Genomic DNA, 27,180 nt, shown 5'->3' with positions numbered 1-27,180 from the left:
AAAGGATAAGGTTAACCTGTTAGTGCTTTCTTCCTTCCTTCCTCCTTCCTTCCTTCCTTCCTTCTTCCTTCCTTCCTTCCTTCTTTCTTTCTTTCTTTCTTTCTTTCTTTCTTTCTTTCTTTCTTTCTTTCTTTCTTTCTTCCTAAGGATATGGTTAACCTGTTAGTGCTTTCTTTCTTTCTTTCTTCCTTCCTTTCTTCCTTTCTCTTTCTTTCTTTCTTTCTTTCTTTCTTTCTTTCTTTCTTTCTTTCTTTCTTTCTTTCTTTCTTTCTTTCTTTCTTTCTTTCTTTCTTTTAAAGGATATGGTTAACCTGTTAGTGCTTTCTTTTTTTTTTTTAAATTTTATTAATTTATTTTGATTTATCAACAATCACTTCCATATTCTTTTGAGTTGAAAATTTTTCTCCCCCTTCCTCCCCCCCCCAAGACGGCGCACAATCTGATATAGGCTTTACATTTATATTCCTATTAAACATATTTTCACATTAGTGAAGTTTAAGTAAAAATTAAAACCAATAGGAGGAACCATCAGAAAGCTGAAACAAAACTTAACAGAAGGTAAAAATAAGTGATAGTGATTCAACTTCCATAGTTCTTTCTTTGGATGTGGACAGCATTTTCCATCCCGAAGCCTTTGGAGATGTCTTAGATCCTTGTAATGCTGAGAAGGGTTCAGTTTAACAATATTAGTTACCGCATAACGTGGCTGTTATTGTGTACAAAGTCCTCTTGGTTCTGCTCACTTCACTCAGCATCAGACCATATAAGTTTTTCCAGGTTTTTCTGAAGTCAGCCTGTTCATCATTTCTTATAGCACAATAGTATTCCATTACATTCATATACCACAACTTGCTCAGCCATTCCCCAATTGATGGCCATCCTCTCAATTTCCAATTCTTTGAGGGTGGTGACATTTTCAAGACCAAGATGAGAATTTGGAGAAGGCTAGTGGAAAGAATTCTGGTCTTGCACTCTGGAGAAAACTGGGTTCAAAACGTGGCTATGTGATCATGGGCAAGTCATTTAACCTAAGTTTCAATTTCCTGACCTCTAAAATGGGAGTGATACTAACAGCACAGAGTTATTCTGAGGATAAAATGATATTATAGATAAGAGATTTAGATATCATCAAATGCAAATCCCTCATTTTACAAATGAAACAACTGAGACCTCAGGGAAGTTTATAACTTACCAAAAGTTATGCCAATGGTAGGTGGAATAGTTAGTATTCAAACGCAAGTCCTCTGACTCCAAATCCAGCCATCTTTCCATTGTACCATACTAATACGTGTAGAAAAGGCTCTGCAAAGTGAAGTGAGAAAAACAGGGACACCATTGTGCACAGTACTGGCAATGCTGTAATGATGATCATCTGTGAAAGACTTGGCTACTCAAATCATTCCAGTAATCAATCCAAGACAATTCCAAAGGACTCATGATGAAAAAGTGCTAGCCACCTCCAGCAAGAGAACTGGTAAACTGTGAGTGCAAATGAAGTGTAATTTTGTCACTTTATTTTTCTTGTTTTTTGAAATATGGCTATTATGAAAATACGTTTTACATGATTTCCCATGCATAATTGATCTCACATTGCTTGCCTTCTCAGTGTGTGTGGAGGGGTGGGAGGGAGGGAGAGAATTTGGAACTCAAAATTTAAAAAGAAAAGAATGTAAAAAATAAATTAATTAAAATGTGAAAAAAAAAGATAAAATGCTTTGCAAGCCTTAAAGCACTATGTAAATGCTAGTTATTATAATCAGAATGAGGAGTCACCTATCAGCAGATTTGCACTCCTGGGATGTCAGTCTGTTCTAAGGTGCTGTGGCAGTTGAAGTCAATTTGGCAAATATATATATGTAAAATGCTGCTCTGGGTGTTGGGGATAGAAAATGAAAAATGACACAGTCCTTGACCTCAAGGAGCTTACAATCTAATGAGGATAAAGGTGGTTGTTTTTCAGTGGTTTCAGTCATATCCAACTCTTAGTGCCCCCCTTTGGGTTTTTCTTGGTAAAGATACTAGAGTAGTTTGCTGTTTCCTTCTTCAGCTCATTTTACAGATGAGGAAACTGAGGCAGACAAGGTTAAGTGACTTACCCAGGTTCATACAGCTAGGAAGTATCTGAAGCCATATTTGAACTCAGGTCTTCTTGACTCTAGGCCAGGTGCTCTACCCACTGTGGCACCTACCTGCACCTAAGGACAGGGAAGGGAAAACAGGGACACTAGTGTGATGCAAGGTCAAATACAGTATAGGCAAAGAAGAATCAGGCAAAGTGCCATGAGACATCTGAGGACAGAGAGAGATATTTTCACCTCTGGAATGGTGGTGATCAGGGATGGCTTCACAGAGGACCAGGAAATAGATTTAGAGCTGGAAGGGCCCTGAAAAGCCGTATAGTTCAACCCCCTCATTTTTGTAGAGGAAACTGAAGCTTAGAGAAGTTAAGGGACTTGCCTAGGGTCACACAGTAAGTGACAGAGCAAGATTCCAACTCAAATATACTGACTCCAAAGCAAGCACTCTTTCCATTGAACCCTACGGCTGCTCCAAGGAGGTAACAGCTATGTTGGGCCTTAAAGAAAGGGAGGAATTTGAACAGATGGAGATGAAGGTGGGAGCGGGGGCAGAGGGAGGCTACTCCAAACATCAGCATAAGCCAAGACATGAAGATGAGAAAGGGCAGGACAACAGTGGCATGCATGGAAGTAGGCCAACTGGCTATAATGCAGACTGTGGGAAGGAGAATAATAGGAGATAAAGCCAGAAGGAGAAGATGGAGCCAGATCACGGCAGGCTTTCATCACAAGAGTCAGGCATTCTCAGATGCCCTCAAACTAGAAGACCATCTCATGAGATGTTAGCTCTCTGCCATCACGGCTGCCCCTGACGTAGGGACACTTCTCAGGCCATGGTCTCTGGGACCTACATAGCCTTCTTGTTAGGTCTGGTGCCCTTCCTCAATAGTAAGTCATTGAGCATAGAGTACTGTACGCTCCATCCCCTTTATTACCTCATTAGTCCCAGCCCTTAGCATTACAATTTGAATTGGGTCTTATGGCCCCTACTTGAATTGTAAGCTTCTGGCAGACAGGGTTTGTCTTATTTATCTTTGCCTTTCCCACAGTACTTAGCACAATGCATCGCACATAGTATATACTTGAAATATGTTTTCTTAATTCATGAATGTTACTCCTCTCCTAAACCAGTGCTTTTTAAACTATGGGTCCCAAACCCATATGGAGTTGCAAATAATTTGGCAACAGTAAAAGGTTTCTGAACATACAACAACCAAACATTAATTAAAAATCAAACATGTAATGAATCCGAGGTGTTTCTGCCACTGTTTGCCCATGTTGCATCACTCAACTTCACTGCAGCCTTGGTTCTGAACACAAAGCGTGGACGCTTTGCACTGTGCATGCTCTCAGGCCACACAACAGCAGTGAACTGTGGAAACGCAAAAATGGTCCTGAGTAGAAAAAGTTTAAGAAGCCCTATCCTAAACTACTGCTCGTAGAATCATAACAAATCTGCCTACCTCTTCTTTTTTCCAATCTATTCTGCATATGCTGCCAGATTTATTTCCTTAAAACATAGCTTTAGTCATTTCTCTCCTGCTCAAAGACCTGCAATGATTCCCATTGACTACTGCATCAAGCCTAAACTTTGTCTGGCTTTCAAGGCCTCCTAGAATTTCATTCCATTCAACCTATCCAATTGTATTTCCTATTGTTCCCCAATATACACTGTCCAGCTAGGCTGGTATCTTCTCTGTCCTCCACATTGAACTCCATGCTCTATCCCTGCCTCTACTCCTGCCTTCTTTGCTGTTATTCAACTCTCATAGAATGTCCTGCCCTCTACTTTTTGCTGATCCAACTCTTTACCATTCTTTTAGGACTAGCTCAGTACCTATAACTTCTTCCATGAAGCCTTCTCTGATTAACTAGAGCCCACTATAATCCTTCCTCCTGTTATTTCAGCTCAGGAAACATGTGTTAGGTATCTATTATGTGCAAATGACTCTTCTGGGCACCAAGGATACAAAGATGGAGATGACCCTGGCCCTGCTCTTAGGAGTTTGCAGCCTATTCAGGGAAATGATCAAGGGTACATGTCTCCTGTTACATAGGAGAATGCTCTAAGGGCAAAGTATAGTCTGGACAAAGTACAAAGTCCATTGGGAAATATGAGGAGGGGGTGATCACAATCACATGGGGGAGATCAGGGATGGCTTCCTGGAAGAGGCAGCATCTGAGATGGATCTTACAAGAAACAAAAGACTGTAACAGACAGAGACTGGGGGCAAGGACAGACAGGCTCAATCTTTCTAGGAAGGCTAGGCCTTCCCTGAATTGCTTTATCTTCTTCATCTGAATCATAACATCTGGTATATTCATTGTGCCGTATATATTCACGTAACCAGATTGGCAGTTCCTCACATGCGGGAGGCTTGTAATATCAGTGCTCCTGCCTGTAATGCTCTGCCTCCTCAGCACCACCTCTTAGAATTGCCCATTTTCTTCTAAGCTCAACTCAAGCACCATCTTCTTTATGAAGTTTTTCTTGAAACTCCCAACTCTATCTGCCTCCCCCTCCCCAAATGATCTTGGGTTTATTTTGCATTTTGTTGGGATATACTCACTTGCAGATGTGATGTTTTTCCCAATACAATGCAAACCTTTGAGGGCAGAGAGCATTTCACTTTTGTCTTTGTCTTCACTCCTACTGCCCAGACTCTTCCATTGTAATACTTAAGAAATACTTGTTGAAATGTGTAAAGACAGACAACTTTGAAAGACTCAAAGACTCTGATAAACATGATGACCAACGAGACTCTAGAAACCTGATGATGAAACCTACTACCCACTTCCTGACTAAGAGGCCGTGAACTCAGGGTACAGAATGAAACATGTAGTTTTGGGGCATGGCCAACGTGGGGATTTGTTTTCCTTGACTCTGCATACTTACTACAAGGCATTTCTTTTTCTCTTCAGTAGGGAAGGGGGGTGGGAATGAGAGGGGAGATGTGGGAGGGAGGGAAAATAGAGAAAGTGGATTTTTGTTAGCTGAAAAAAATTTAATTTAAAAAATGCTTGATTCATTCATGCAGTCTACATTTCAGCCAAATATGTCGACTTGCTGCTCCTTGAACTTAAAGTATTTCAACATGCTCCTCTGGGTGTTTGCACAGACAACTTCTATGCCTGCAATGTACTTGGTTTTCACTGCCACTTCTTAAAATCATTCATATCTTTCAATGCTTAGCTCACATACATCTTCTGAGAAGCCCTTTCTGAGTACCCTGGTTATTAGTGATCTTTTCCTTCTCAATGATCACAGGACAATCTTATCTGTTTACTTATATCCCATCAGTAAAATGTAAGGCAAGGGCTGTACTTTATTTTGTCTTTCCAGCCTCCATGTCTAGTACGTAGCTGGTGCTTAAGAAATGCTTTTGAGTTGGCCTAATATACTTGCACTACCTTGATCATAGGGTTACTATGAGGAAAGTGGTTTGTTAACCTTGAAGTCCTATACAAATTCAAGCTGTTATATTGTTGGTGACATATGCAAGACCAGAGGAGCTATCATAGGCTTCTCCTTGGGAGAATGGGACTAGATCAATGCAGAGGAAGCAGGGGCCAGAGGCTGGGGTAGCCATGATGGGTTAGTGGGAAGAGAGTGAGTCTGCAAGAAGGGTTTGCAGGGTAGAACTCAGTGGGGCTCGGGACTGGAGGAGAGAAGGGTGTTGTATGACAGAGACAGTGAACCTTCTAACTAGATGTCCCCATCATAGCAGATGCAGTGATGTGTAATGTGAATCCTTTTGGGGGAAATCCTTGGCGGGCAGCATAATACAGCAATGACAGCAGATTCTATTAAAAGCAACGCTCATTACTGTACTGTTAATTATTAATAGGATTGGGCAAACGGGGATGGGAAAACCCAAACATGCCTGACTAAACTTTGCCTCCAAAGCAAATGGTTTTTGGTTCAAGTCCAGCAGACCTCACCATGAACATGTCTACTGGAAGAAAAAGTGATGGAGAGGGCAAGAGTAAGGGAAAGGAAAATGGGTAAAGGAGAGGGAGAGGGAAAAGGTTAGGGTGAATGAGAGAAAGAGGGGGAGATGAAGGGAAGAGAGAAGTGGGAGAAGGAAAGATGAGAGGGCTGGGAAAGAGACAGGGGGAAAGGGAAAGAGGAAAAGAAAGAGTGAAAGGAAAGGCAGAGGAAGGGAAAAACAAAGAGGAAGGGAAAAGGGACAAAGGGAGAGGGCAAGGAGACATGGAGGGAGGGAGAGAAGAAAGGAGAGGGAAAGAGGGAGGAAAATGAAGAAAGCTAAGAGAGGGGAGAGAGAAGAGGAGAGAGACAGACAGACAGACAGAGACAGACAGAGAGAGCACTGGTTGGTCTTTCTCCTGAGTGGGCCAAATTCCATTTTCTTTAAAAGAAAATAAAGCACTCGAAGATATGAAGATACAGGTCAGCAAGAGTGTCTCCTTCAGCACTTGTAAAATCTTTGCTTTCTGACCTAGATACCTTAATGCTGAGAGATGTTAAGTAAGTTGGGGAAGGAAGTCAAGACAAAGTAAAAAAGAGGGCTGATAGAGTCAGAGGACCTGGGTTCAAATCCCCATTCTGCTACTTCCTAGCTTTATGATCTTGGGGCAATTCTGGGCCCCAGTGTCTCAACTTTGATCCCAAAAGACCTAGACCCCCTGGTGATGACACATGTATCTTTATACAAACAAATACACAATTAATTCTTCAAGAATTATCCCTGTCCCACAGCAGCTGTGAAAACCATGGAGAGAGACCAAAAGGTCAGATACAGAGCCTTGAAGCAGGAAAAAGGTGGGATGCAGGTAAAGGGGCTTGGGAAGGAGTGAAAATTGTCAGGGCCTGGCACCACAAGCAGAGCGATGCATTAGGATTCTGGTGTGTTACATAGTGGTGTGGGCCTAGGAAAGCAGTTTCTGTTGCTTAGCTGCAGAGTTTGTGGGTTCCATTGTCTTTAGTAATAGCTGATGCGCGTTTCAGAATGTGGCTGTCACTCAGTTACCTCCACAATTTGGAGGTAACGCTCACTGCTATAACCTTATCTTCCATTGCTCCCATATGCCAACCTTTTACTCTGACCACTCTATCAACTCACTGTCTCCCTGCCCCCCAGTACACATCATTCTTTCCCTCCTCTCTGCCTTCGTTCATAACCATTCACCCAGATTAGAGTATTTCAACCTGTCCTTCCTCAAATCTTGACCTATCAAATCTTCTGCGTCCCTTAAGGTCCAGTACAAGCAAAGAAACCAACCCCCTCAAAGCCTGATGGGGGGTGCCTGTAATCTCTGTTGTTGGGGGGAAGCTGAGGTTGATTGTTCCTTCTAGTCTGGGGGCTCCAAGATGTATCAGAGCAAAAGCCAATAGGATGTCCACACCACACTAATACAATTAACACCCAGAGACTGAAAGGCCACCAGGCTGCCTGAGGAGGGGTGTGAGAGAAGTGTTCCAGGTTAGAAGAACTGAGAAGCTGTTTTTAGCTTCTGTATTAATTCTGTTTAAAGCCTCTGTGCTAATCAGCATTGAGATGGGATGTGAGCTACTCACTCTCAGCTTGGGCAAGATATGGAGATTCAGTCTAAAAACAAAATGAAACAACAGAAACCACCGCTCCCACTACTACCAAGCCCAAATACCACCTTCTCCATAAAGCCTCTTCTGATCCTCCTTTCTGGACATCACAGGTCACAGGATTTAGATCCGAAAGGGACATTAAAGTTCATTTTGTTTAATCTGATGAAGATGTTGAGACTGTAAGAGGTAATGGACTAGTCTGGGGTCTCACAAGTAGTAGAACTAGGGATTGAAGCCAGGTTCTTTAACCATAGACTCAGTGACTGATCTCTTATCTGAACTCATAGAGGAAGTAGACCGTGCTCCTGGTATGCGAAAGATCATTTATTGCCTGGCATTATTGCTCTTTGTATACTCATCTTGTCTTAACTATATTGTAAGCTGCTGGAGGGCAGGAACTTTTCCTTATGCTTTCTTTAATCCTCTGCATCATAGAGTCTAGGGCTCCATATGCCTTGGAGACACTCAATAAATATTTGTGGAATGGATCATAGGGTCATAGATTTAGAGTTGGGAGGGACCTCAGAAGTCATTGAGTCCAACCCTCTCATTTTACAGATGAGAAAACTAAGGCCCAGAGAGATTAAATGACTCGGTTTAGGGCCACACAGCTAGTAAGGATCTGAGGCAGGATTCAAGTTCAGGATCCTATTCACTATACCATGTGGAAGGAAGGGAGAAAGAGATAGAGAAGGATACAGAGAGTGTTAGACAGGGTTTTGGGGGGACACACACAGAGACAGAGAAGCAGAAAGAGAGTCTGAGAGAGAAGGAAACAGAGAGAAAAAGAGATAGAGAGAGAGAGATGGAGAGAGAAAGAGAGAAACACAGAGAGAGACAGACAGAGAAATAGAGATGGAGAAAAAGAGACCCAGAGGGATACAGAAAGAGACAGAGAGAAGGAGAGAGGGGGAAGGGAGAGGAAGAGAAGAGAGAGAGAGAGAGGAGAGAGAGAGAGAGAGAGAGAGAGAGAGAGAGAGAGAGAGAGAGAGTAAATTTGACTCCATGGATTACTGGTAGACAAGAGGAGATCCCAGAGACAGATGGCCCTAAGGATGAGAGGTCCCCTGGGGATGAGGCCAGACACTGGAGAAAGCAGGATAGAGTCTGGCACTTTTCTAATCCATCCTGCAGCTGACAGCTGAGTCCTTCTCCACCCTCAGTTTCCTTTTTTGTAAAATGAGATAGCTGTACTAGGTGATTTCTTAAATCCCTTCTATCTCTACAAATCTCTGCCTTAATGACTCCACCCCTGGAAACAACCCCCAGCCCATGGTGGGGTGTGGAGGCTTGAACCCTTCTCTTAAGTCTTCTTGTGTACTGAAAGACTTAGGACTCTAGCTCCAGACATTTTGCTCTCTCCTCAGGCTGGCATTATGCAAAGAGAGCCTATTGCAAGAGCAGACACCCTCATTCTCTAGGTCTTTCCTCTCCTTTTCTCTTCTCTTCATCCTCCATGCTGCCATCCACCCCCCTCCCCCCACTCTCTTGGTCTCCACCTTCTCCCTCTCCAGCTCTCTCTTCTGCGGGGCATTGATTTTTCCATCCGTCAGCAAAATGCCTGAGGAAAATGAAAGAGCATCTTCAGGATCGATCAGTAGAGCTCTGAAGCCTGGGGTCAGGGAGGGTTGGAATCAGGCACTCTCAGTGCATGTAATTACCCCCATCCTTCCAAGAACAAGGCTGCTTCAAATACCTGTGTCCAGTGGAGTTTTCACAGAGTCCTAGGGATGAGATGGGACTTGGGGGATCTGCAGGGGCAACCTAGGGATGACCATTAAGGGGTGTGAATGCCAGGCTAGCTGGCTCTGCAGCTGGGTCTGGAAGTGGTCTTGTGCTCCAGATTTGGATGTGCATTGAACTTGACCTATAAGTCCACTGGCATAATTTTTTTTTCTGTGTAAGCATCTCAGTTTATGACATATGAAATGTGGGAAATACTTCTTAGGGACAGAGCCTGGTGTTGGAGAATTGTTGGGATGACATCCTGCAGTTTACCATAAGGCTCTCAGTCTGATTGGGTTTATTCAATGTTGTGTATAGGTGGGTGGGCAATTAAGGGTATGTGTGTACTAGCTAGCATTCCCCCATCCTCACCCCCCACCAACCCAAGGTTTCTGTCTCTCTGCTTTTTCATGCAGCATCTTTTTCAAGCTCCATCTTCTTCCTTCCTAACCCATCCTTCAAGGCCCAGTGCAAAGGCCACTCCTTCCATGAGACCCTGCCTGATGTCCTTCTCCACCCCTATATCCACCATGACCTCTCTTAGAATGAATGTTCCCTCATCAATTCTCCCAATGAGCTTTGTACTTGTCATTACACTTTCACATCAGACTTTGTATTCGAGTGTTATACATGTCTTATCTCCCTTGCTAGACTGCAAACTTCTTGAGGGCAGCAACCACATCATATTTATCTTTATATCCTTCATAGTGTTTGCAAATGGAAATTGCTCGATAAATGTTTGTTGAAATTGAATGGTTCAAATGAAGCTTGGTGGCCTAGGAGAGTACCCCCACAGCTGTGCCAATTTCAAGGGATGGTATTCCTGAGATGAAATTCCCTTAACCATTGATTCATGAGAGGAATGAAGACTGAGTGGTAGGGGGCAGGGAGGAGGCGTGGGCCCTGGTTTGTTCTTTGTCTCTTTCTTCTTTCAGGTAATGGAGGTAAACAAATTCCAACCTCCCTCCCCCCAAATGGACTCTGTTCCAGATTTTGCTTCAAACCTGAAATTCCAGCCAGAAAGATAAGAAGGCAGTTTCAATGGGCCCCTCAGATTCTTAGCAGAATCCAGGGAAGCTAAGGGAGCCTGGATGCATTCTGCCGAGAGCTTCTCTGGGTGGAAGGAAGGCAAATCTTGGTAAATGCAGCTGCTCGTGCTCAGGAGTCTAAGAGGTCATTTGAACTAGAGAATTAAAGCCAATGAGGGGGCATCTGAGACTGCAAAAACTCCCACCCACCCCTTCATGCTCAGAATGTTGCTGCCTGGGGGTCACCTTGGAGGTTTGAGAAAACAGTGACTGCTGCGCTCCAGGGTTTATCTTGGTTGTGTTTATAGGTACCAATGTAGCCCCAAAGATGGCTCTAATTGTGGGCGGCAACCAAAACAGAAACCTGGGAAACATTGAGTATTAAAACCAACAGGTATACTGGGGAGGCAAGGGGTCCAGGGAGAAGAAGAAACCATAGGCTCATAAGATCACAGATATAAAGCTGGAAGGGACCATAGAGGCAACTGAGGAATCTTCAGTCTTTGTATTATGTTTAATTATGTGGTGACAAGAGTTGGGGGTTAACCTTGGGGGTTAAGAGGCACAGATTCTACTCCCTGATCTACCACTTTTGTGTAATGGAAGGAAGGAAGGAAAGAAGGAAGGAAAAAAGGAAAGGAAGGAAGGAAAGAAAAGAAGGAAAGAAGGAAGGAAGGAAAAAGAGGGAAAGGAAGGGAAAGAAAAAAAGAAGGAAAAGAAGGAAGGAAAAGAAGGAAAGAAGGAAAAAAAGAAGGAAAGGAAGGACAACATAGCCTATAATTAGATAAAGCACTAAATTCATAGCTAGGAGCTCTAAGCTATTTTCCCCAACTCTAAAATGCTGGGCTAGCTGCTTACCCTTCTCTGTGACTTTGCTGGAAAGCCATATAGGGATATTAATGCTTGCACTGTCTTCAATCACATTAGGGTATTGCCGATATTTAGTTTGCACCAGCTAAATGAACTGAGATCTTTAGTGAAAGGGAGAATCCAGAGATGAGGTGAATATTATTATTGTTACTGCCTTTCTTTTGTTAAACAATTAGTGTCCCGCTTGACTAACATTTATCAAATCATCATCATCATCATCATCATCATCATCATCATCATCATCATCTTATTCTTCTTCTCCTCTTCCTCCTTCTCTTCTTTCTTCTCCTCCTTCCTCTTTTTTCCTCCTTTCCTCTCTTCTCTTCCTTTTCCTTCTGCTTATTTTAGCTGAGCTATTCCTTGAAAATCCTCCCAAAGTTGTTCTTCTGGACTGAGGAGTTGACCCCTTTATAAGACTCCTTTCTTTTCATTTTGTTTTGCTCTAACCCCCAGGGGTAAAAACAATTCACACAATTCAGTAACTGGAACAGCAGATGGGGTGTGGCTTGAAAATCTGGTTCTTTAAGGAAAAGACCTAGGATGGGAAATGGGGTGGGAGTGCTGTTTGTCATGTGAAACATAAGGCTGACACGGTCCTACAGATCTCTAACTCTTTAGTTCTACCTTGTGAAACATTTACAGTTGTCAATAGTGATAGTTGAGGGCTTTAAAGATTTTGAAATGCTTCCAAGGGTTCTTAACCTGGGGTCCATGAATATTTTGATAATTATGTTTCAATGTAATTGGTTTCCTTTGTAATCTTATATATATATTATTTTATGCAATTAACATTATTCTGAGAAGAGAGCCATAGGCTTTACTAGACTGCCAGAGGGGTCTGTAACACACACAAAAAGTCTGAGACCCTGCTTTAGGTACAGTATCTCACTGGAGCTTCCTAACAGTCCTGCGAGATATTAGTTTTAATATTAATATTGATAACTAGAATTTATTTGGTCTCATGTTATTTTAGTTGACCCTCAGATCCATTTTACAGATGAGAAAACTGGTTTAGGGAGAAGGAAATTACTTTTCCATTGGCACACAGCTGTTAAACCTCAGAGGCAGTATTTGAACCCAAGTCTTCTGAACTCCAATTCCCATAGGCTTTCAATTAACCAACAAACATTTATTAAGGGCTTATTAGGTGTCAGGCATAGTGCTAAGTTCTGAGAAGAAAAAAATAACCGCATGATCCCAGCGTCTGTCTTCATTAGGAGGCTCCATGCCTCAATTCCCTTCCTGCAAGGGAAGGATAACGGGCAGGCTAGGGGTGGGGTGGGTGGATGAGTGGAATATTCCCTAGAAGAACAATTGTAGTCAGCATATTGAGCTTGCTTGTTTGGTGAGGGGATTTGGAAGCTTCCCTTGTTCGTGCTGTTGACCTCCTTTGGTTGAGTCTGCTTTTAAGAGATATTATTAATGTAACAGGGCAGAAAACGCTCCTTTTCAGATAACCCTTGGGTTATGCTGGGCATATGGAGCTGGTTAGTGAGAAGACACATAACTGGTCAGCCCTTGACTACAGAGCATGGGGGGCTGGGGCGGCGGGATTGAAATTCCAGACTCATAGGCACAACTTCACATAGGGTTGGGGGCTCCTTTGGCTTAGTTTGACTAATGGATATTTGTGGAGCATTTCCTCTATGACTGGATCTGGGTAAAGTGCTTCGGCTCCAGGGACCCAGCAGGCCTGATGCCTCAGTCTGTAGCTGGGATAGCCTGTGGTACCCGAAGCTCATGGTCCTTCCTCTCCCATTTAGACTCAGAGCTGACGTCCAAAGCAGAGCTTTATCTCCCAAGCCAGGGAAGGGGGATCTTCCTGACCTTCCTAGGGATGCTCAAAAACTGCCACAGAAAGAGGAAATACCCAGCTCCCTGGCTAGTGAGCTGAGTGGGAGGAGAGAGCAGGGGGTGGAGAGAGCCATGCCTAGTTCTGTAGCAACCACATAAATATTAGAGCTGTCTGTGCATGTCTCTTCCTTTCACTAGAGGTTGCTCACTTTCACTTCTTGCCTCCTTTCAGGGTTGTTTCAGCTTATTTGACAGCTCTGTGTGTGTGTGTGTGTGTGTGTGTGTGTGTGTGTGTATGTGTGCACGTGTGAGCACGCAAGCTAGCGTGCCTGTGCGTGCAGAGGAGGGAGCAGAGGAGAGACCCAGGCAAAGCTCCAGCTGCTAGGAAAAACTGACCACCAGCTTTCAGGAACAGCACACCCCTAATGGACCGGGTGTCTATCAGCTACAGAGAGCCTAGTGCGGCATCTCCTCCCCCGCTGCCCAGCTGCCTTCCTGCTAATGCTGCTCTAATTAACAGCAGCCTGGAGAGGCTGAAGCCTGGGCAGCAGGAGAGCGTGATTTTATCCAATAGATTCGTCTCTGGCTTGAGAGCCAGCAGAAAAACCCCTTTCATATTGCCAGATCAATAAGCAGGTGGGTTTTCTATTTCTTTCCCTTTTCTAGAATTTTCCTTTCAAAACCCTTTCCAGTACTTGTTACTTCTCCCTGCATCTACTCAGTCTGTCCTCACGTGATGATGAGTTTCCCTAACTCCTCGGTTTTTGCATCATCTTCCTGCCCCCCGCCCCTGCTTCTTCTACCCAAACTGCTTCTGCAGAGGGTGAGGACTTGGTGGCCTTCTTTCAGTTAGTGGTGAGGCCACATCCTGGGGAGGCCAGATACTTTCCCTGGATCCAGTGTCCAGGCCCTTGCAAACTCTGGACTCTTGGGTAATGAGTGACAAAGGAATACTCTTTCCATGTGCCAATGGCACACCATTAGCTCTTATGCATGACCTCTATGGATCTTTTCAGTTCTAATGTTCTTTGATTCTATCCATCAGCTCTGAGGGTTGGGGCCTGAAGAAGATTCTCAGTAGACTGATGAACTGTGATGGTTAGACTGGCTCTTTGGATATTTTTCTAATTCGCAAAACTCAATAAAACCTTAGGTCTGGGAGGAACTTTAGGGATTGTCTAGTCCAGACATTCTTAACCTGGTATCCGCAGATAGATTTCAGGGAGTTGATGAAATTGGAAGGGGAAAAATGTTGTTTTCACCAACCTCTGACTGAAATTTAGTGCTATTTGTAGGCAAATATGATTCTGAGAAGGGGTCCATAAGCCTTACCAGATGCCAGAGGGATCCATGGCACAGAAAAGGTTTAAAAGCCCTGATCTAGCCCAACACCCTAATCTTACAAACAGGGAAGCTTCCGCCTCTACAGAGAAGGAGAGCGGCTTGGCAAAGGTCATAGAGGTGCCTGGGAAACTGCAGAGCCTCCCTTTTTTCCCTCTCTCTTGGTCCCAGCCATCCTTAGCTCCCTTCCATACCTCACTTGGTCTTTCCCGTTCCTGCACCTCCTTCCATGCTCCTTGGTTTAGGGTAGTTCCTCATATCTTCCTAGTCCCTAAAAAAAAGCTTCTGCCCTCAGAAGACTCTACTCTCAGTTTGTGCCAATTCAGTTCAATAAGTATTTATTAAGAGCCTACTATGTGCAAAGCACTGTGTTTGGTACTGGAGATGCTAAGACAAAAATGAAAGTCTCCTCCCTCCAGAAGCTTATATTCTACAGTAAGCTGGGCAGGCATAATAGATAGAATGTTGGACTTGGCATCAGGACAGACCTGTGTTCAAACCCTACCTCTGCTAAGGTGTAACCAAAGACAAGTCATTTACCCTCACTGAGCTTTATCTTTATCTTCTGTAAAAATGAAGATAAGAACACCTGCAGTACCTATGTGAAGTCTGTTATAAGCCTCAAGTGAGATAAGCTATGCAAAATGCTATCTAGGTGTCAGATATTAGTATAGGCATACCTTGGAGATGCTGCAAGTTCACTTCCTGACTACTGCAATAAAGCAAGTCACACATTTTTTGGTTTTCCTATTCATAGAAAAGTTATGTTTATACTATACTAAAGTCTATTAATTGTGCAATAGTATTATGTCTAAACAACAATGTATATACCTTAATTAAAAAGTACTTTATTGCTAAAAAATGCTAGCCATCATCTGAGCCTTCAGGGAGTTGTAATCTCTTTGCTGGTGGAGGGTCTTGTTGGTGGCTGCTGAAGGTTGGGGTGGTTGTAGAAATTTCTTAACATAAGGCAGTGATGAAGTTTGCCACATCAATTAACTCTTCCTTTCATTTGAACACTTAGAGGCTAGTACAGGGTTATTAATTGGCCTGATTTCAATATTATTATGTGTAGACCCAAGAAAAAGGAGAGAGGTGGGAAAAGGCTGGTTGGTGGAGCAGTCAGAACACACACAACGCTTACTGATTAAGTTGGCCATCTTATGGGCATGGTTCATGGTGCCCCAAAACAATGACAATAGCAACATCAAAGATCATTGATCACAGTCCATCACAATAGATATGATGAAATGATAAAGTTTGAAATATTGGGAAGTTCACAAAATGTAAACAAAAACACAATGTGAGCACATGCTGTTGAAAAAATGGCACCGATAAACTTGCTTGACACAGAATTCTTACAAACCTTCAATTTGTAAAAAATGCAATGTCTGCAAAGTGCAATAAAGCAAAGCGCAATAGAACAAGGTAGGCCTGTATTGTGTAAGTCCCTCAGGCATTGGGATCAGGCTGGTCGACTTTTTAACTTAAGCAAACACCACCTACATTTTGAAGGGTTATGCTCCTACCTCATGAGGTTAGGGATAACATCTATTTGCTCTTAACTCTAATGACCAAAAACAGTAGCTGGAAGAGTTCCCTTCTGAAGTAAGAAATCAAGGCAGTAAATACTTACAGAAAACCCATATGGTGCACCATGCTAGGTAGGCACTGGGGGGGGGGAGGGATTGGGAAGTAGGGGATAACGCAAAGATGAATGACATTCTCTTGCCTTTAAGACACTTAGAGTCTAGTGGAGGAGACAAGATACATCCAGGCAAAGAGCTATGGAAAAAATACAAGATCTGAAAAGTAATAAATGAAAGGGATATTGCAAAGTAGCAAGTAGCCAAATGAGGGATAGAGACAATCAGAACTCTGTTTTAAGGAGGGGGAAATCATTGTAGTTAGGGCTGATCATGGAAGACTTTATGGTGAAGAAGAGCCATAAGCTGGGCTCTGGTGGCTGTGTGGTTTGGGCCTTGACATAGAGAGGGAGGGAGGGTGTAGGCAGGTGGATGAGAGCGTTACAAAAGCAGCATGATGTAGTACCAAAGAATGCCAGGCTTGTAGTCAACAGAGAGCTATCTTTCAATCTCATCTCTAATGCTTATGGCTTGTGTGACCCCCAAGTAGCCTCTTAATTGCCCTGAGCCTCAGTTTCCTTATCTGTTAAATAGGAACAATAATATTTGCACTGCATACCTTAGTGAGTAATTCTGAAGACCTTACACTAATAGACAAATGTGAGTGGTTATTCTGCCTGTCTGTCTCTTTTAAAATCTGGATCTGTGATTTCATCGGTGTGGAGAACTCCCTAGTGAAGACACTCTTTCTACCCGTGCAGATAAATGAGTGTTCTACAATTTATAGTCTTACTAATATGGAAATATGTTTAACATGATTGCACATATATAAGCTATATCAAATTTCTTACTGCTTTAGGGAGGGAGAAAATTTGGAACTCAAAAATTATTTTAAAACGAATGTTAAAAATTGTCTTTACATGGAATTGGAAAAAATAAAATACTATTTTAAAAAAGCCTTGTAGTCTTACAAAGTTATTTGGGGTTCTGAGATGTTTAAGTGACTTGCCCAGGGTCACATAGCCAAGAAGTGTTGAACATGGGACTTTTTGATCGAAGCTGGGTCTCTTTCCACTGTTCCAGACTACTTTTCATTATTGTCATTTTCATGATTGATGTTATTATTCCAAGAGGGGAGGTTGGCCAATTTAATCCAACAATTCAATTTAACAAACACTGAGGTAGGCCCTAGGAATACAAAAATAAAAAGGGAAATGGTCCCTATTCTTAAGGAGCTTATGTTCTACTAGGGGAAAATAAGATCTACTGAGATATGTGAATGTGGAATGTATGCAAAATAATTTGGAGTATGGGTGCTAGGCTAGCTAACAAAGTGGCAGTTTTCAGGGTAAAGATGAACTTTGAATAGGAGGTAGCACTTGAGGTGAACCTTGAGTAAAGCTAAGGATTCCAAGGATGGATGGCATTCAGGCCTGGGGATAACCAGTATATAGGCCTAAAGGTAGGAGGTGGAATGCTAAGTATGAAGAGAATTAATGAGGCCAGTTTGGCTGGGACTTAGAGTGCATGTGGGAGGGTAATGTCAAATAAGTCTTCAGGCAAAGGTACGGAGTCAGGAAAGTGCAAGGTCTTTCTGGAAGACAGTAAGTAAGCCAGTATGGCCATTGACGAGGCCTCCTTTGGGTGAGTGGTGAGGGCTTAAGCCAGGGTGGTAGGTTCTGTTTTTAACAACTACTTTGTACCCTGGGAACAATGAAAGGAGGCAGCAGGGTTTAGAGGTCAGCCTTGTTCAGTATTGTTCTGCTTCCGTTTCTTGTACCTGTGAGTATCCTTATTATGGTTTAATGGCTCTATTTCTATTTAAGTTTGACCACATTGGACTGGATGACCTTTAAGATTCCTTCCAATCCTGATGTCCTTTGTTCTAAGGTCCCTTCTAACTATAAGATTGTATAATTCTGTAAAATAGAACCTTTGAGAAATTATCATAGCCTTACATAAAGATGGTTCACTTAGGCTGTTCACTTTTTCCAAAATGTTGTGCAGGAGGCCAGAATTCTGGTATGCCTCTGAATGTGACCAAGCGCTGTTTTGTATTTCACTTTCCCAGGCCCAAATGCCTAAGCCTAGACTTGACGTCCTTACCAAGGTGCTACCTTCCTCCAATAATCCTTGTTCCTCACCCCTTTAGTTTTTAATTTATACTTTTAACTTTCCAAAGTGTTTTCAAATCCATTATTTCATTTGATCTTCTCTATAATTCTGGAATGGGTAAAATTTCAGTATTTCCAGAACTGATGGTTTCATTGATCTGGGCATTTCTTCTATTGGTTGCAGATTGCAACACCTCTTCTACTTGGTAGACATTCTTCAGAAGGTTCTGTGGCCAAAGGATTCATCGCCATGGACAACCTGAGGAAGATCTCTAAATTTAGTCAGGCTGATCTTTAGAATATAAAGGCTACCATTAGGACCATACTTAAAGTCTTTCCAGCCTGGCAGGGCCTTACAGGACTTAAACTTTGTTGAAATAACCTTGAAGAGCCCTGGGTCATCTACATACCACAATGAGACATCAAACGAGGACTTTGGTAGAAAATTTGGGCGAGTAGGTGGAAGAGCAGTAGAGCACAGGTCAGGAAGACCTGAGTTTGAATCTTGCCTCAGATAATTGCTAGCTGTGTGACCTTAGGCAAGTTACTTCTCTGTGACTCAGTTTCCTTGTCTGTAAAATAGAGATAATAATAGTACCTACCTCAAAGGTTGTTGTGAGGGGCAATGAGTTGACTTATATAAAGTGCTTAGGCAAATCTAGAAGAACTACATAAATGCTAGCCATTATTATTAGCTATTAGGATAGGTACTGGTCTTATTGTTAAAGAGAGGTGAAGTAAATTACCCAAAGTTTCCAAGATAATTAGTGGCAGAATCAGGACTAGAACCCAGGTCTTTTGACTGTCATTCAATCCAATTCAATCCAACAAGCATTTGCCTATCACGTGCAAGGTACTATGCTAGATACTGGGAATATAAAGAGAAAATGAAAAACAGTTGGTGAGGAGAGAAGGTGAGGAAGGATACAACACGTGAATAGTTAATATGTGCATCATAATCTGAGGACGAGGGAGCAAGCCCTTACAACCAAGGGGATTCATCAATAAAGGCTTGCTGCTGGAGATGGCTCAGGAGTTGAGCCTTAAAGAAGGCTGATGATTCTACACAGGTAATGGTGGGGAGGGAGTGCATTCCAGACAGAGGGAACAGCCTATGAAGAGAAAGGCATGAAAGTGGGAAATGGAGTGCTGAGTTCAGGAAAAGCAAATAGGCCATTTGGCTAGAATATAGACTACATGAAAGGGAAAAAAAGGTGTAACAAGCCTCGAAAGGCAAGCTGGAGCCAGATTGTGAAGGGTTTTAATTGCCAAGCTAAGGAATTTGTATTTTAAGCTAGAGGCAATAGGGAGTTGTTGGAATTTCTTAAGCAGATGAGTGACATGCTTAGACCTGTGCTTCAGGAATATTATTTAGCCAATTTTCTGGAGGATGAGTTGGAGGAAAGAAAGGCTAGATACAGGGAGACCAGTTGGGAGGCCATTGTAATAGTCCTAGCAGGAGGTACCTGAGCTACGTGGGTGGCCAGATAAGTGGGGAGAAGGTATGGATGTGTGATGTATTGGAAGGTGGAATCAATAAGTTTTGGTGGCTGATTGCTTTGTGAGAAGAGATGAATGAGCATGAAGAGTTGAAGACGACTCTGAGGAGGACAACCTGGATGACTGGACTAACGGTAGTGTCCTCAACAGAAATAGAAAAGTTTGAAGTGTGTATGTGTGGGGAGATAACAAATTCTGTTTTGGACGTGTTGTGTTAAGAGGCCTATGGGACATCCAGGTGCCGATGTCCAAGAGGGAGATGGTGATATGGGATTAGACGTTCAGGAGAGAAGTCTAGGTCTGGATATAGAAACCTGGGAATGAACTGGGTAGAAACAACAAATCCTCTGGCTCTTTCCACTAAATACCTTATAACAATATCAGAATTGGGCTACTGGTTTTTTGTATGTGTGTCTCTTACTGTGACTTTTTTGGTATCGTTTATCCTAGATTGTGAATGTATTACTTTGCAATACTTTATTCTTCAGGGTTTCCAGGGATTCAGCTTATTATTATTATTATTATTATTATTATTTACAAAACAAAATCCTTGATACTAATTATTTATGTTAATAAACAATAATGTGTGTATACACATCAATGGCATATTGACACAATGTGTAAATAAGACCCTATGACTGCTGACTGTTGTTATTTTTGAGACAGGATCATAGAGTTTAGAGCTTGGTAAGAGACCTTAGAAATTCTCAACAAAATGACTGTCTGAAGTTGAAAGTGGCCTTGGTGGTCATTTAATGCTGCTCTCTACAGGCATCCCTTCTATATCACCCTTGATATAGCTTGAGTGCCTTGATTGATGGGGCACTCAGAAGAACCCATGTCACTTTTCAATCATTCTACTAATTAGGAGGTCCTCTTTTATGATATGCCAAAAATATGTCTTCTTATACCTCCTACCCACCAGCTTCAGTTCTGTTCCCCAGAAATACAGAGAGCTTCTCCATTTGAAAGACCTCAGAGAGTCGAGGTCACCATGTTCTCAACTCTCCTCCCCTTCGCCTCACTCTTCTTCCTGTTGACAAGACAACACATCCCCCACATGGCATGTTTACACTCAGGTCATCCTCCTTTGGATATGGCTCAGCTTAGCAATATCCCTCTTAAAAGTGAGTGCACAGAATGGAATATAACATTCCAGGTGTATTAAATCACATGGGGTAGTTGAATACTCTAATATCTCCTTTGCCCTAGAAATTGTGTTTCTTTATATTGAATTCAAAGGCTACATTATCTTTTTTGGGGGGGAGGGTGCTGATATGTTACATTGTTGACCTATATTCAATTCTTATTCCACTGAAACCTCTAGGACATTTTTCATGGTTGAAGCTTGGTCTTATCAACCTTCCATTTGTGTAGTTGATTTTTTGAACCTTAGTTCAGGACTTTACATTTAATCCAATTAACCTAGTTACATTTAACTCTTTTCTCCCAGACTGTGAAGATCTTTTCTGGACCTTGATGCTACCATCCTGTGAGGCATCCTTCCAAGCTTAGGGCCACCTTCAAATTTAAGGATATCATCTATGTGTTCAGCCAAGTCACTAATAGAAAATGTCATCAAATATATTCCAGGCCTCAGCCCTGCTAAGTCTCTTTGTAACACCTCCAAACAGTTGGAAAATGAGAGTTCTTGAATCTCCAGGTGCTGGGATAATCTTTGGATGTAACCTGAGAGCCAGGCCAATATAGGCTACACAGTTCTACCTTCTTCTAGGACAGGAGCTGACAAGGAGCCTCTCGGTTGGTCACACCTGGGGTGTTCACCCACGCGGAAGCACTGAGGGAAGAGTCAACCACAATAAAGTGTGTGGAGGGAGGAGGTATAGGAAAAGTAGAGGCAGAGGCCTATGAAGGCTCTTAGAGGGCAGGGCTGAGTCTGAATAATTCTCTTCCTATGGCATCTCACTACGCAAGTGCTTGATAAATGCTTTTTGATGACGGTAATGAATCGGTCAGCAGATTTTTAAAAAAGTACCTACTGTATGCATGGCCCTTGCTAGGTATGTATGGGAATTAGAGTTCTAAGATATGTTTCTTTCCCTCTAGGAGTTTACAGTCTCTCTCGGGAGACAGAACAAAAATATGTGAAATGTTAAATGTTGATACATGACTTAAATAATAACACAAGAGAATGATACAAGAGATGTCACGAGGCATGATTTATTGTGGAATGAGAGCTACAGACAATAAGTTCTATGAATTTCAGCCAGACCTCCCCATGGCCTGAAGCTTTCATTTCCTCTTCCTCTCCAACTATCCCCCCAATCATCTTTCCTACTCCCCCTCTTCCCATTTGGGTAGCCCATCCAAGCCCTAGAACAAAGAACAGATCAACAACATTCATTTTTCAACTCAGTCATGGTTTTAGATTCCACTTTTTATGCGGGTGACCCTAGAGTTGTTTGCTTACCTCTGGGCATAAAAACCTATGCTATTCCTTTCTTTGTTATGTGTTAGTCTAGTCTTCCTCTCTGATCTGTAAGTCTGCAAAGTCTACTCATCCTTCTCCCCTGGCAGTCTTCAGCCATTAAGCATGAATGTCTTGTAAAGCTTCATCCAGTCTGGGTAAATGCACTTCTGCTCATTAACATGATGATTAGAGTGCTGGTCCTTGGGCCAGCTAATGGACAGCAGGCATTCAAAGAATTGTTTGTGAAGATTTCCTCTGAGACATGAATTAGAAGACTGGAGAGGAGGTATGACTGGGGTAGTAGGAAGGGATTACCTTCTCATAATAGCCATGTACCTTTCTACATTACCTTGAGATCTACAAAGGTTGTTGGGAAGAAGGCAAGAGTTATTATTACCTCCATTTATAGATGAGGACACAGAGTCCCAGAGAGGGTAGGTGATTGCCTAAGTTCACGCAACTAATAAACTAAGCAGTAAGCAGATATTAATTAAGCACCTACTGCATGCCAGGCACTTTGCTAGATACTGTCAATATGAGGACAAAGATGAAACAGTTCCTACCCTCAAGGAGCTTACATTCTACTGGGGGGGAGGGACATACATAGAAATCAATATAAAGTTCACATAAGGGAAATATAAGGGATTTTGGGGGGGGCACTTAGCTTGGGAGATCAGGAAAAGTCTCATGAAATGAGGTCATAATTAATCTGAGCTTCATAAAAAGGTAGGAATTCTAAGAGGGAGAAAGATGAGGAGATACAGTTCCAGGGATGGGACATAGCCAAGGCAAAGGGAGAATGGAAGGAGATCGATTGGTGTATAAAAGAGCAAATAGGTCAGTTTGGCTGCCATATAGAGTGTGTGAAAAGCCTGGAAAGGTAAGCAGGAGCCATGTTGTAACAGGCTGTAAATGCCAAACAGAGGAATTTGTGTCTGATCCTAGAAGCAATAGGGAGCCACTACAGCTTACTGAACAGGAGAGTGGTCTGTGCTTTAGGAAAATCAATTTGGCAGTTGTGTGGAGGATGGATTAAAGAGGAAAGAGATGAGGCAATGAGATCAATTAGGAAGCTATTGCAAAAGTACAGATAAGTGATGAGCGCTCAAACTAGGGAGGTGGCCATGTGAGTAGAGTCAAGGATATGGATGTGAGAGATGCTGGGGAGGTGCAATCAATAAAACTTGGCAATGAACTAGATATGGGCAGGAGTGAGCAAGAATGAGGAATCGAGGATGACTCTGAGGTTGTAAATCTGGGTGACAGAAAGGATGGTGGGCCCCTGGTCAGAAATAGGGAAGTTCGGAAGAAGGGTGGGTTTGGAAAGAAAGAGAATGAGTTCTGTTGAGTTTGAGATACTTACGGGACATCCAGGGGGAAATATCTAATAGCTAGATGATGATGCAGGACTGGTACAAAGGAGAGAGTGGGATTGGATATACAGATCTAGGAGGCATCATCATTTATCTCTGTGAACCCCTGGGATCTGATGAGATAACCAAGGGAGAGCATATAGAAAAAGAACTGGGACAGATCCTTGGGGTATTCTCACAATTAGGTGTCAGGAGATGGACAATGGTCCTGCAAAGGAAACTAAAGAAGTCAGAGGGGTAGGAAGAGAACCAAGAGAAAGCAGGGCTATTAAAACCCAGAGCAGAAAGGATGTCTAGGGGGAGAGAGTGATCAAATCCAGCAATGGGCCAAGAGGATGAGGACTGACAAAAGGCCATCGGATTTGACAATTAAAAGATCATTGGTAACTTTGGAGAAAGTGGTTTCAGTTAAGTGATAAGGTCAGAAGCCAGATTGCCAGGGGCTAAGAGTGAAAGAAAAGAAAGTGGCCACAACAAATATAGACAGCTTTATCTAGAAGTTTATAGTGAAAGGAAAGAGGTGAAAGGATGACAGCTTAAGAAGATACTAGGTTCAAGTGAAGAGTTGTTGTTGTTTTTTTTTTTTAAATGGGGGAGACCTGGGCATGTTTGAAGGCAGCAGGGAAGGAAATAGTAGATGGGGAGAGATTGAAGGTTAAAAAGAATGAAAGTATGATTTCAGGGGGAATCTGCTATGAGAGATGAGAGAGTGGTTTCAAGGATGAGAACTGAGAAAAGACCATCAAATCTGACAATTGATCGTTTGGGAAGAGAAGGGTCCCTACTTCATCAGAAACTGGAGTAAAGAAAGAGAAAATGGAGAATTAATAGCAAGCGATTTTGAGATGTGGAGTAAGGAAGAAGAGACAGATCATAGTGTGATGATCTCTATTATCTTAATAAAGAGTGAAGTGAAGTCAGACTTGGAAAAGACTTGGACCTGGATTCTCTAACTCCAAATACAGGGTTTTCTTCATTTAAAAAAAAATTAGCATTTATAAAGCTCATGTGCTTTAAGATTTGCAAAGCATTTACATATGTATTTGACTCCTCACAACTCTGTGAGGTAGGTGCTATTATCTCTATTTTATAGATGAGGAAACTGAGGCACAGAGAAGTGAAATGACTTGGGTGATAAGTGTCTGAGGCAGGATTCAAACTCACACCTTCTTGATTTCAATTTCTACACTCTATCTACTGCATTATCCAGGATCATCAATTGACCCTAAAGACAAGACATTAAAAGGCACATCCCAGTCTTCTTTGTAGAGGTGGGGGTGGGTGACTATAGGTGTGGAACACTTTTTATAATGCCAGACTTTTTATATGTGTTGGTAGTTTTGCCAAACTTAAAAAAAAACTTTATTATTCTTTATTTTAAGGGGTACCTCTGGGAAGACAAGAGGGAGGGATACATTGGGAAATGTAAAAACAAAAGATATCAATACAAATTTATTTTTAAAAAGCATAGAGATCAATGAATACTATGGCAGAAGGAGGAGACCTAAAAATTCATACAATTTTAAATCTAGATGGATCTTAGATGACATTTATTCTGACCCTTTATTTCATGCATATTTACTTAAGGTATTCCAGATTGTAGAATGGAGAAAGAGTCAGAGTTGGGAAGTAGTCCTCTTGATTTTCTAGTCCATTTCCTTCATTTTACAAAGTAGGAAACTGAGGCCTAGAGAAACCTACCTAAGATCACAAAGCAAGTCAGCTGCCTTTCTTATTCTTAATAATATCCAGAGAAGTATCTTCCACAAGCAAACTCCCTAGCTTGTCTCTATACCTACCACACCACGAATCTAATATGCTCATCTTGGAGCAGCCTGGGTGCAGTGGCAGGGAAAGCACTGACATTGGAATTGGAGGACTGAAATTCAGTTTTGTCATTTATTTGCTTTGTGATTCTGGGCAAGCCATTGTGGTTTGGAAGGGAAAGGACTGGGTCTGGAGTCAGAAGAGTGGGGTTCCCCCACTGTCTCTGATATTTACTAGTTCTATGACCCCAAATGAGTTTCTTTCTTTCTCTAGATGTGTTTCCTCATTTTGCAAATGAAGGGTTTGAATTCGATGATTTCTAAGATTTCTCCCACACCCAGACCCCTAGATGACATGTCCTATGCCAGAAAAGGAGTAAGTGATTTAAACTTATTGGAATAAATGTGTACAGTACCTTCTGCAAGTGAAGGGGCTTGGCTATAAAAGGTCATAGGGCGGTAATTTGTGTCCTGCTTATTTTCAAGTCAGTAGGCTTACCAGCCACAATGGCATTATGGGATGACTGCTCCAGAGCAATGTTATATTTCATTTTAGGCAAAACTGCCATCTTCTTTTCTTTTTGTTTTTATTCCTCTTAACTCTCCCTGCTCTCTATTCGTCATAAACTGGAAGAAAACACATGATAAACTAATCCACAATAAGTTATTAGTGAGGTAAGTAAAAGCCATTAATATTATTCCTCACAGGTACTTTTCCATCTTTTAAAACAAAAAAAGGTTTACTTGTTGCCTTTTGTTTTCACACCACAGGTATTTCCCCTTAATACAAACTCCCATCAAACCCTTCCATATGACAAAAGAAGAACGCATTCGAGCAAAGTCAACTGACACCACCACCATCTCTGATCATGTGTGCCATATTCTACCCCTGCAGTTCCCACGCCATTACTGAAAGAGGGAAAGCGTGTTTCCTTACCCGTGCTGGGTTGTTTGTTACATTTGTCAAATTCCAAATACTTCTCAATGTTTTTATTACCTATATCAGACTAGAAGTATCCTGAAGACAAGGACTATTCCCCCCTACCTCTTTCTTTGCATCCAAAGAGCAGTACCTGGCCTGTAGTAAGTTCTTCAAAAATGTTTGTTTTGGACTAATATAGAAATGTTTTACATGACTGCACATATATGACCTAAATGAGATTGCTTGCCTTCTCAAGAAATGATCAGGTGAAGCAGGGAGGGAGAGAATCTGGAACTCAAAATTTTAAAAAGTGAGTGTTTGTAAAAAATTTTTGTTTATATGTAATTGACAAAAAAATGCTTGTTGACTGTTTACTGATATTATGTTTGTCATTGTGTATGTTGTTCTCTTGGTTCTGCTTCCTTCATTTTACATCATATCATGGGTCTTCCCATGCTTCTCTGAATTCCTCCTGTTTGTCATTTCTTATGGCATAATAATCTGGAACATTCACATCTCCCAATTTGTTCAGCCATTCCCCTGTTTCTACATTTTAAAAAAGAAGGAGGATGGAGAAGACGATAGATTTGTTAATGGTATAATTTCAGGCACCACGACAGAACAGTGAAAGAGATCTTGTTGGAGATGGGGTGACCTCCCCAGTACTCTTCATATGCTATGACAGAGTAGATCAGTAGTAATCTACTGATTCTCTAATTGGCCACATACTCAGGGTCACATGTGGGAATCTTTTATTAACAAAGTCCCATAAATATTAGGGGATATGGTCAGATATGAGCAATTGGAGAAGAGGGTATAGCTAAGACTCAGGCCTTCTCATGTAGGTGCACTGTCCAAGTGTGGTTATGATGCTGGCTAAAGGTACCTAACTTCCTTTGGGGACAGAGAAGGGGGTAATAAAGTAGGCAGATAGGGTGTCATTAAGAACGGCTGGGGTTTGTCAAGGAGGAATGTCACAATCATTGGAAGGGTGGTCTCTCCATTTTTTTCACTAAAGGTCCAGGAGTAAGGCCGTGCCTATAATGCTGATATCTGCAGATGACACTCAAGTTAGAAATATTGTGA

At 42.1% G+C, this 27,180-nt stretch overlaps 2 long non-coding RNA genes across 4 annotated transcripts in view; both read left to right on the top strand.

Annotated features, from left to right (window-relative positions):
- Positions 1–27,180, top strand: part of LOC110193649 (uncharacterized) — a 266,032-nt gene that overhangs the window by 219,588 nt on the left and 19,264 nt on the right. The window lies entirely within an intron of this gene.
- On the top strand, positions 13,336–26,468 carry LOC144455896 (uncharacterized). Its single transcript, XR_013484731.1, has 2 exons — positions 13,336–13,697; positions 25,944–26,468. It is a non-coding gene; the product is annotated as an uncharacterized LOC144455896 (long non-coding RNA).

The sequence above is a fragment of the Phascolarctos cinereus genome, unplaced genomic scaffold, assembly GCF_003287225.1.
Source record: "Phascolarctos cinereus isolate Bilbo 61053 unplaced genomic scaffold, phaCin_HiC Scaffold_2;HRSCAF=192, whole genome shotgun sequence".
Taxonomy (NCBI): Eukaryota; Metazoa; Chordata; class Mammalia; order Diprotodontia; family Phascolarctidae; genus Phascolarctos; species Phascolarctos cinereus.
The sequence above is the reverse complement of the archived record's forward strand: the minus strand, read 5'-3'. Positions and strand labels throughout refer to the sequence as shown.